Raw genomic sequence first — 12,599 nt, 5'->3', positions numbered from 1 at the left:
TAGTTTCATCATCAAAATCAAAGATTCAACATTTTCTTAGGTGTTAAACCAAATAAGAAAAACATAACTCTAATACCAACTGTTAGGATCAAGTCGACACTAAGAGGGTGGGGGGGGGGGGGGGGGGGGTAAATTAGTCCATACGTAAAAATCACATCAAGTCAGAAATCTTCATACGATAAAAATTCGTATCGAAAATATTTAACTTTGAAAATTTTTGTAAGAGTGTGTAACTAAAGTAATATGGAAGTAAAGTAGTTTGCAATAAAGTTAAATAGCAAAACAGAAATACAAACCGATTTATAGTGGTTTGGTCTTCGTGACCTATATCCACTCCGGATTCCTCTTCACTCGAGGCCATTGGCTTCCACTACCGGTCTTCCTTCAATGGGCGAAGAACAACTAGCCTTTTACACTCTTTCTCCTTTTCACGGGTTTAGGAGACAACCCTTACAAGCCTCACACCTCTCTTGAATGATCTCAAAACTAGAAAGCGAGGTTGAAGACACTTAGCAATTTTATAACCCAGAATAACAATCCTTTCTACTCTAATTCATACCTTTTCCAAGTAGGAATAGCTGGAGTATTTATAGACCTCAAATGGCTTCAAAAATGGAGCCAAAAAAGGTCTCATCCCGGGTTTTCTAGGTCCTGGTGGTACCACCACTTGACATAGTCTAGTAGATTATGTCTAAGTGGTACCACCGCTTGACATTGGGCAGTACCACTGCCCAATCTCGTGGTGCTATCGCCTGATATAGTCTCAGAGACTGTGTTTTGGAGATTGAGCCTCGAATAGTGCCACTGCTTGACCTAATTTTTAGGTCACTAAATCGGCCTTTCTCTTGGCCCAAAATATCCCCAACATAGGCCCAATTGGTCCTTAATTGAGTTGGCTTAATTACATTCTAAACCAATCCAATTAAAACTAAAACTACTTAGATCTAGATAATTATTACAAAGAATTAATCATATATTGTTCGACATGTCATTGGTTCAATGGAGCTTCGTCCAATCCTTCGGTGCATCGTCCTCTTTTGCAGCCTTTTGCCTAATTGGCATGTTGACCTCCGCAACTTTGATCTCCTTAGCGCAATCTCTGCTCTTTTAGGCCAACATGTTGACCGATCTTCCAGCTCGACATCCAATCTTCTAACTTATTCCATTCCGGTCCAATATTGATTCTTCATTCTTTAATTATCTCTTCATGATCGAAGCTAATCCTACATCACTACAATAAATATTATAAAATGTTAAATTAGAAATAAGTTAGTTGATATGATTCTGACTCAATAAGGTTGTATATTTAGAAAAAAGGTATTGGTTTCACAAGTAGTAGCATACATCAAAAGCTGACTAAATTTATAAAAGGACCTGCATATTCCTCCTAAAGTTGAGTAAATTTTTGTAGAAAGTTTGATCACTATACTTACATAAGCTCTCTTAAGAAATATAGTCAACCTAAATTAGTTTGAGTACCTAAAAAACTTTTAATAATTTGAAGTCAAAAGGTAAGAAAAGTATATTTAATCACGAATGACCCAAAGTTAAATGAGTACTTAAAACAAATCTCTCTTTCTTGTAGGTATATATCCAAATAAGAGCTAGGAGCAAAATATGGTATCTTGATATTAGAAGCTCAAGGCATATGATCAGACATTCTATAGACTTCTCAAAGCTCACTAATCGAGATGGAGAATATGTTACCTCCGGAGACAACACTAAAGGAAAAATCATTGACATTAGAAATATTGATAACATATCAAATCTTTTAATTAAAGATGTATTTTTGATAGATGGTGTCAGACACAACTTAATAAGCATTAGCCAACTTTATGATAGAAGATATAATGTTAAATTTAAATCTCAAATAAGAATAAATAAGAATAAATATATGATAACCTTAAGAAGTAATAATGTTTATATTATTGATCTTGATGATTTTCGTAATGTAACTTATTTTTCAATTTTGAATGATGATACATATGATACATCACTTTGGCATAGGAGACTAAGACATGCTAGTATGAAATTAATTTCTTAATTTGTTACTAAGAAATATATAAGAGAAATACTAAAAATTAAATTTGTTAAGATAAAATTTATGATGTATGCAAACAATGAAAAAATATAAAGAGTAGCTTCAAACCCAAAAATAAAGTAAGTATCTCTAGACTATTAGGATTTATTTAGACCTATTGATATCACAAGTCTCTGAGGTAGCAAATATGCTTTATGATTATTAATGATTATAATAGATAAACTTGGACATACTTCTTGGTATATAAAAATAATTATTTTAAATATTTTATCAAATTTTATAAATAAGTTTAAAATGAAAAAAGTTTTATAATTTCTTCTATTCATAATAATCATGGTGGTGAATTTAAAAATAATAATTTTTAAAAATTTTATGATTTGAATGGGTATGACCATTATTTCTCTATTTTAAGAAATTCGTAACTAAATGAAGTTGTTAATAGAAAGAATACGAGCTTATAAGAGATGACAATGACCATGTTTAATAAATATAACCTACCTAAATACTTTTAGGCCAAAGCTATTTGTTAGGATCTAGCACTAAGAGGGGGGGGGGGTGAATTAGTGCAATGGAAAATTCTTCGATTATGTATAAAGATCGTCTCGATTCAAATCATTTCGGAAAGATGTTGAACTTAAAAAACTTTCGTAAGAATATAAGGAGAAACTCTAGGAGATTTGTAGTAAAGTAAATTGCACAAAAGGAAAAGCAAACCAGAATTTAGAGTGGCTCGGTCAATGAGACCTACATCCACTTTAAATTCCTCCTCCATCAAGGTCATCGGCGTCCACTAAAGGCCTTCTTTCAATAAGCGAAGACCAACCACCTTTTACAACTCTTTCTCCTTTTGCCGAGTTTAGGAGACAACCCTTACAAGTCTTACTCTTCTTTCTTGGATGGTTACAAGGCTAAGAGAGAGAGGAGGAGAACTCTTCTCATTTTTACAACATTTTTCACACCCCAAACACTTAGAATTTTTCACATATATAATAGCATTTTATTACCCTTCATGCAAAAAAGGGTGGGGTATTTATAGGCCCCAATGGCTTCAAAAATGGAGCCAAAAATTATCTCATACCATATTTTCATGGTACTAGCGATATTACCACCATTACTGGGTGGTACTATCACTTGTAGTTTGACACTGGGCGATGCCACCACTTAACAGAGCTTGGAGATTGAGCTCTGGCGATACCACCGATCGACAAGGGTGGTACCACTGCTAGCATTATTAATTGCCAGCAGTACCACCGCCCAGACCACCTGGGAGAGTGGGTCTCCCAAGCAGTGCCACTACCGGCCCTAGCTATGCCACCGCCGACCATGTTTTCAAGGGTTGAATGGGCTATTCAATCCAGCCTAATTCAGCCCTATAAGGGCCCAGTTGGCCCCTAATCAAGTTAGTGGGATTACCTCCCAATTCTAACTGAATCTACTGTCTAACTATAATAACTAAGACATAATCAAGGTACTGTTGTTCTGGTACGTCAATTGCTCTTCCGACGATCTTCCAACGAACTCTCGGCAATGTTCCGGTGGACTCCTGGCAAGCTCCCGGACTTTACGATGATCTTCTTAACGAGTTCCGACAAGCTTCTTCAGTAAGCTCCTAGACTTCTCGGTTGGTTCTAGCAGAACTTCCAACGAACATCTAGACTTCCAACGAACACTTGAACTTCCAACGAGATCTCGATCTTGACTCTAGCACAACACCTGCTTTATGTTTTACTGTTATCGTAGTTAATCTTGCACACTTTTCTCAACATATAGATTAGATCAAATAATTAATAATTGATTTCATCATCAAAATCCGAGATTCAACAATCTCCTCCTTTTTTATGATAACAACCAATTGATGACGGAGTTAACCTTTAACTCCCCCTATCTATATGTCATACTTGAATTCAAGGCCTTTGAATTCAAGTATCAAACCAATAAGTTAAGCTCATTTAAACTTATCAACATGTATATCATGATACTTATCATGATATACCAATTCAAAATACGATGCTTCATATTTGTGAACATAATGTCAAGGCACGATATCCATTTTCAAGTTAAATGATAATCAATCATTATTTATGAATTTCGAATATGAATTTTAACAAGATGACAATTCTTGATAAAAGATAACAATTCATCAATCCATAGTAAGATATCAATTGTAAATTGTAAGTTGAGCTGATGATATCTTAACATAATGAAAAACATTTATCAAGTATCTATAATGCAATGCATTTTATACATTGTATAATATGTCAAGTTGTCATCAATTTGTTATATTTCTCCCCTTTTGTCATCAACAAAAAGGAGAACAATTCAACAATGCAAGTGTGGCAAAAATTCAAGCAAATTTCACCATGAATGTATGCAAGCAATAAATGAAGGCAAGCAAAACTTTGCATGATATTTTTTCTTTAAATAAGCTAGCATTTTACTCAAGGGTTTTTTGTTTTTTTTTATTTTTTTATGCAAGTCTCTTTCTTTCTTTGTCATAAGAATAAGAAAAGGAAGAAGGGTAAGGCAGGAATCCATAAAGACCCAAATTCATGAAAGGATTTGAACCATGTCAAATTCAAAACAATAAATGAGTTTCGTTAACTCATACTTCAATTTTAACAAAGAGAAGGATCAAGTGTATCAAACATAAATTAAGTTCGTTACATAGTAAATCAAATCCGTTACATACTAAATCAAATCGTCATTCTTGCAAGTAATCATTACACACTAAAAATTCATAAAACCTCTTCTTTCATGAGAAGAGTAAGGTAGAGTTCATGAGAAAGGATAAAAAAGATGTCCATGAATACAATCTGTTTCTCAATAAGAATTCATAATAGTGAAATCCATGAAAGATACATTTGTTAATAAGTTCAATGGGTAAAGGGACTAAGTGTATCAAACATCATTACATGATTGAGCAAGGGTATGGAATTAAACTTGATATGACATAAATTCATGAAAGCTCTATTCATGAAATACATAAAGATAGTCCGAAAAAAAATAACAACTATGCATTCGGACATTTTAACATGTCTATTTCTCTTTTAATGAAATCAAATTGTTCTTCATTTTAGGGTTTTGTAAAGATATCAGCCAATTGATATTTTATATCAATGAATTCTAAAATTACATCATGATTATTAACATGATCTCATATAAAATGGTACCTAATGTCAATATATTTAGTTGTAGAGTGTTGAATTAGATTTTTTGTTAAATATATTACACTTGTGTTATCACATTTTATAAGAATATTCTTAAGATAAATTCTATAATCTTCAAATATATTTTTCATCCATACGACTTATGCACAACATGCACTAGCAACTATGTATTCGGCTTCGGTTGTAGATAGTGCAACCGAGTTTTGTTTCTTGAAAGACTAAGAGACAAGTGCATAACCTAAAAATTGACATGTTCCAAATGTGTTTTTTCTATCTAATCTACATCCATCAAAATCCACATCAGCATAAGCAATTAACTCAAGGTTTTTGGATTATGGATACCATAATCCTAGATTAGTGGTTCTTTTAATATATCTAATGATTCTTTTAATGGCTTTAAGATGAGATAGCTTAGGATTAGATTGAAACCTAGCACAAAGTCCTACGTTAAACATGATATCCGGTCTTGTTGCCGTGAGGTATAGTAAACTACCTATCATACCTCTATAAGCTTTTTGATCAAAGCTTTCTCCACTTTTGTCAATGTCTAACTTAGTGGAGGTACTCATAGGAGTATTGATAGCCTTTAAACTATCCATATTAAATCGTTTTAGTAAGTCTAATGTATATTTTGATTGACTAAGAAAAGTACCATTACTAAGTTGTTTAATTTGTAAGACTAAAAAGAAGGTTAGTTCCCCCATCAAACTCATTTCAAATTCTAGACTCATACTCTTTGCAAATGATTCATATAAAGATTTATTAGTAGACCCAAAAATGATATCATCAATATAAATTTAAATAATAAAAAATTATTTTTAAAATTTTTAATAAATAATGTGGTATCAACCTTGCCTTTAGAAACATTATTTTGAATAAGAAATGAGCTAAGTCTCTCAAACCAAGCCCTTGGGGCTTATTTCAATCCATAGAGAGCTTTAGTGAATTTAAACATATGATTAGGAAAATTATCATTATCAAATATGGGAGGTTGTTCAACATAAACTTTTTCGGAAATAAAGTCATTAAGAAAAGTACTTTTAACATCTGTTTGAAATAACTTAAAATTGTTACTACTAGCATAGGCAAGTAGCATCCTTATGGCTTTTAATCGTGCCACAAGAGCGAATGTTCTATCATGTATGTCATGCTATTTACTAGGCCGGATATAGTGCATGCTCTGAGTGTCACGAGCAGGTATCAGGCGGATCCAGGCTTGGAGCACTAGAAAGTAGTAACATGCATCCTTAAGTACTTGAGAAAGACTAAGAATCTTTTACTAATATATGGAGGTAATAGCCTTAAGGTTGAAGGCTACACAGACTCAAGTTTTCAATCTGATGTCGATGATAGCAAGTCAAATTCAGGGTATGTATACACCTTGAATGGTGGAGCAGTGTGCTAGAAGAGTTCTAAGCAAGATACTATTGCTGACTCGACCACATAGGTGGAGTACATTGCTACATTAGATGCAGCAAAGGAGAGAGTTTGGGTGAAGAAGTTCATCACAGATTTGGGAGTCGTGCCGGGTAACGAGGAGCCGATCTCCTTATATTGCAACAACAACGGGGCGATTGCTCAAGCGAAGGAACCTAGGTCTCATCAGAAATCTAAGCATGTTCTGAAGAGGTTCCACCTTATCAGAGAGATCGTAACCCGAGGAGATGTAGCAGTGGAAAGAGTTCCATCCAAAGATAACATTACAGATCCACTAACAAAGTCATTGTCTCAGATTATTTTTTAGCGTCATAGGGGTCTGATGGGGATCAGACACATAGGTGATTGGCTTTAGGTCAAGTGGGAGATTGCTAGTCATAAGTGTCTAGTAAGCCAATCACGTGAGTGATGGCATGTGTGACTTGATACAAAATCTTTTTGCTTATTATATTTTGGCATATATCACTTTATAACTATTGCATATATGCAAATATATATTGTGATGTCCTTGGATTTGTGCAATGGGAATCGGATCGTGATGAGATCACGAAAATGAGATCGATTCACCTTTAAACACATATCCTAAATAATCTAGGTCATAGGTTACTCGAGAGGGATATCGTGATAACCGGATAGACTAGTGTGCTGTATACCTGTCCATATGATGGATGTAGCTAGTCCCGTAGCTGCTCGTGTAGGGACACTAGGGATACAATACATGTACTCATTGGAGAATGAGTTCACTGATTGATCCGCTTATGGAATGCTGGATGGTTGATAATGCCTTATTGTCAAACAGCAATTCCGTAGTCCTAGTGGTATATCTGGTCCTTAAACTTGAGACACCAAGGATGTCATGTATGAGTGCTCCACTTTTTGATACCAGACTTATAGGTTTGGCTGTCTCAGATCTAGTACAACTGGTCATTGGGAGTGGTAGTCGACCTTATGAGGGCTATTGAGTGTCGATAGAGGGTCATCCACTCTCGGCGTCATGAGAGGAATATCTCATGTGTTCTTGCTCAGACAAATCCCTGGCCAGGGTCATTCGGGTTGAGAGAAAAAGAGTTCTCCGGGAGAATCCGATTAGAGCGAGACTCGAGTAGAAATCGTATGGGTCTGACAGCACTATGCTCGATATACGATCTCTGGGATATTAGATGGATGAGGGACTATAGGTACACAGTAACTAAGGACAAACAGGTCCAATGGATTGGATTCCCCTATATCGTCTAGGGACTACGGCGTAGTGGCCTAGTACGTTCGTAGTCGATGAGTCGAGTGAATTATTATAGAGATAATAATTCACTGAGTTAGAAGGAGTTCTGATAGGCTTGACTCATGGCCAGCTCGATATTGGGTCTAGAGGGTCACACACATATGGTAGGCATTGCGATGAGTAGAGGTTCGGATATAAGATATCCGACGGAACTCTTATCTTATTGGATATCCAATAAGCCCCTGAATTATTAGATCCCATGGACGAGATCCAATAAGAGCCCATGAGAGATTATTGGATAGAGATCTAGTAATCTAAAAGACTTGGGTTATTAGATGCAGATCCATTAGGGTTTGACAGGGGACCTCTATAAGTATGAGGGATTCATTAGGGTTTGACAGGGGACCTCTATAAGTAGGAGGGATTCAGAGCCTCATAGGCTAGAGCCTTTGCTTGCCTCTCCTATTCTCCTTCCCTTCTCCACCTCAAAGCAGGCCTGGAGTTTTGAGGAGCGTCGTCACAACCCTACTATGTGGATTACCGCTAGAGAGGAGGATGCTTGACCTCCTTCACCCTCTCCTAAAGATCTGTAAGGAAACAAGGATATACGATCTCCCTAGGTAATATAATCTACTCTATACACAGTTTTAAGTTTCGCGGATTTTGCGTACCAATCTTCTGCACGACGACGAACATCTCTTTAGGAATCGGGAATTTTATTTTCCTGTTCTTCCGCCGCGCATATGATGTCGCCCCAAGATTTCCCAACATAATCAACACACAATCACCATATTCCGTCCTTTCGCACGAGGAGCACCGGTGAAGAGTAGGGGCTATAACTTGGCCGAATAACTCCTGTTTCAAGCATCTCTTTTATAATCCTTTCTATTTCATCCTTATGGAGATTTAGATACTGATATGGCTGAGTATTTGCTAGAGATTTGCTTGAAAGAATCATTATACAATGATCATGCTGATGGGTAAGAGGTAGGTTGCGCGGTTCGTCAAATATATATGAAAATTCAACAAGCAAAGGAAGTAGATTTGGATTTTTAACTTATGTTGGCTCTCCCTTAGTTTGCTGCTCAAGTTGTACCATAAAGCTACTACATGCTTTATGCAAAACCTTCTCCATTTGTTGTGTGCAAATCATTGTTACGTCGCCCCCACGTTTCCCGTGCAGTATCACCTGTTTCCCCTTACTATAAAATTTCATAATTAGTTTCATAAAATTCTAGGAAACATTACCTAATGTCATCAACCATTCAATTCTAAGCATGACCTCATAATCATCAAGAGGGAGGAGGAAGAAATATACAATTATCTCTTGGTCCTATAGTAATAGTTTCGCTCGTGGGCATCTTTGGTCGCACTTTAGGGTTCTGCCGTCAGCGACCTTTACATTGGACTTATTAGTGCTACCCGTGTTGATGAGAATAGTGATCGGGTGTTGTTTGAGAAGGCATCCAACTTTCATCGTTTGCGGGTTTGAGTAGCCAGCTAGTGCGTGTACCATAACATCGGTCGGTTGTGACTCTTCTTTCACATCTTCTTCTTCATATTCAAGGCTCTCTTTTAGACGTTCAATGGCCTCTTCTTCTATTGGTTCAATCATAAGAAGTCTCCCTTTACTACAACAATGCTCACGGCTCCACGACTCATCGTAGTGCCAACATAACCCCTTTGCATATCGCTCTTGAAGCTCTTCTCTTGTCAACCTTTTTAGTGCAGGGACTTGGTTGACAGTGGGGGGGGTGAGGGCTTCAGTATTGCTGGTCAAGTAGCAACCCTAGTCCTCTGAGATTCATAGTTTAATTGCTCCTCTTGATGTCGTGCGAAAGAGATGACTGCCATAAGTGTGTACGGTTGTCGCGCTTTAACTTCTCCCCGGATCTCCTGCTTCAAGCCCTCAATGAAGGTTCCCAATAGCTTTTTTTGAAACCAATTACAAGTTTGATTAGATAACCTTTCAAACATGGTTTGGTACTCCTGAATGGTGGAGGTTTGTTGGATCTTTGCTAGTTGTCCATCAATGTTCTCGTAATCGGTTGGTCCGAAATAGATCAGCAGTCTTTCTTTGAATTGTCACCATAAGAGGACTCCATGAGTGTATTCAAACCAGTGAAACCACTGGATGATATCCCCTTCAAGATGTATAGCTGTAATTTCCACTATAGATGTGTCTACGATTTTGTGGTACCGAAATTATCGCTTTACGCACGAGATCCAACCAATCGGGTCTCCTTCTTCCCATCTAGGGAAGTCCACTCTCATATGTGGATACTTCGGGTCAGTCATAGAGCCTCCCCTCTCTTGGAAGTCATCTCTTCGGGCTTGGTGCGATTGGTTAGAGCTCTCTTCTTGATGTGTTTTCTTTGGGCTTGGTGGTCGGTCCAAATTGAGTTTGGTAAAGAGAGTCTGAATCTTATCCTCCATTCGCGCCTTGAAGGCTTCGAATTTAACATTGATTATGTCCTCAGATGCCATAGTATATGCCTCCAAATCTATAATGTTAAGATTTCTCTTTTGTTGTCGGGTTAAAGATATGTATAGGTTGAGAGAAGTGATGGTTGAAAGGGTTGATGGATTGGTGGATGTAGGTTGCGGTTTAGGCTTGTTTTGTGGCTGCTTTGGGTATAGTTTAAGAGTGTGGTTTGGTGGAGTTTTAGGGCTGCAGATGAAAGTTTTAGATCTGTGGTAGATGGCAGTAAAGGTTTGATAAAAATTAGTAGAAGTTTGCTGCAGAATTGTGTTATCTTGTAAGAGCAGAATTATCGTCGAAGAAACAATGGTTTGTCGATGAAATTTCTACCAAAAACTTGAGAGATTTGAGGAGAGAATTGATAAAAAAATCTTAGTTTATATGATAGTAAGGATGTCCAATTTAATCAAGAAAATTTCGGTACTATAACAGCAAGGAAATTGGTGCAAGTTGCGATAGCAAAATTCTCGTCGAAAAATTTCAGTAGTTTGTGACGAAAATTTATAGCAACATAAAATTATTTTTAGAGTTAAATTTCTTAATAGATTAATCTTAGATGGAAGCCAAGATGATATATAAAGTGTATAAAAAATTTTGTTCAAAAAGGATTGTAAATAGATCGGACGTAAAAGATCAGTGGTTTATATCGAGAATTTTTTAACAAAACTAAAGGAAAATCCACTGTTAGGAAGTATCAAAATTATCATAAAAATTTTATAGAGATTTGTTTAGAAAAAATGTAGTAGCAAGATCAAAAAAATGTGCTATACGACTGAAATTTTATAATACAGATTTTCAAGTATAGTAACTTAGACATAAAAGATCAATGGTTTATATTAAGAATTTTTTGACAAAACCAAGGAAAATCTGTTGTTACGAAGTATCAAAGCTATCATAAAAATTTTGTAGAGATTTGGATAGAAAAAACGTTGTAGCAAGATCAAACAATATATAATATGTCATTGGAATTTTGCAATGTATCTTTCGTCGTAGAGATGAAAACTTTGCGATGAAAAGTTTATGCAGAAATTTTGGAATAATTTTTTTTTAGATTTTTGAATAAGGATAACTAAATTGCAGCAATAATAAGATAGGAAACCAGAACTTGTTGCAATTCACGGGGAGATCAAAGGATGATTCACGGTGGTGGAGATGACGACGAAATTTGGCAACGATCTTTTAAGCAATTGTGGGAATTACTTTGGGCGGTTGTGGAGTGCTGATGAATAGCTATGGAAGGGTAGCGAGATGCTAAGAATGCTGCTCTGATACTAGGTATTAGAACCCTTGCAGATTCTAAACTTGAGGTTGATCTCTTTAGGGGATCGGCCTCCTTGGAACTCTATAGGGGTTCCTCCCTCCAAGTTGTTGCTCAAAGGCTGCAGAAAATATTTATCTATTGCTTATGAAAAGAGGAGGAATACATGGCTATTTATAGGGCTTCTAAACTCTAACTCAGGATTCCTACTCAAGACTCATATTCCTTTACAACTCCTAATTCTTCTCTAAAAAATAACCTCATAACCCTAGTCGGCCTCTTCACTTCGTTAATAAGGATCAACTTAGGTAGATTTTATATAAATGTCTCTCTCAATTAAGACTCTCCTAACTAGAGTCCTAACACTGATACATCGATTAAATGGAGTCAAAACTCATTAGCAAGATTCTTCTTATGTGTTGACCAAGTGGAGCCAACATATTGACTATTCAAAACAATTGTGTCCAACGACACATATTGACGTGACATGCTAACATGTGGGGCTGACATATCGATCATGTCATTTCTTCTTTATCAAGTAATGAATGTGAGATTATAGGTTCAACCTTATACAAGTGTGTGTAAACTTTATACATTAGATTTAGCTAACCAGCATATAATATTTATCAAGAATTATTTATTATATCATCAACCTATCAAACCCATAACGTAATTTTTAACTAATGGTATATTTTGTTGGTTAGTCTATGAGATGCTCTTTAATTCCATAAGTTGTATATGTCATAAATGTGAGGTCCAGAAAGATAAGGGGATTGTGAGGATCAAACATAATGAGCTCTGAGGCAACTTTATGTTTTAGTCATTGCAATGATTTAATTCTAAAATAAGAAAGGAGCCTCTAGTTCCTCTTCTTCTTCCTTTTAAATATTATATTTTTATGCTTTATTATTATTATTTTATACGTATCCCTCATTATTATTACAATTTCCTTTTTGTATGTAGATCTTTGTTTCCCTTTAAAATATTTTATACTA

Source organism: Musa acuminata, chromosome BXJ2-8, assembly GCF_036884655.1.
Source record: "Musa acuminata AAA Group cultivar baxijiao chromosome BXJ2-8, Cavendish_Baxijiao_AAA, whole genome shotgun sequence".
Taxonomy (NCBI): domain Eukaryota; kingdom Viridiplantae; phylum Streptophyta; class Magnoliopsida; order Zingiberales; family Musaceae; genus Musa; species Musa acuminata.
This window is presented reverse-complemented; position numbering follows the sequence as displayed.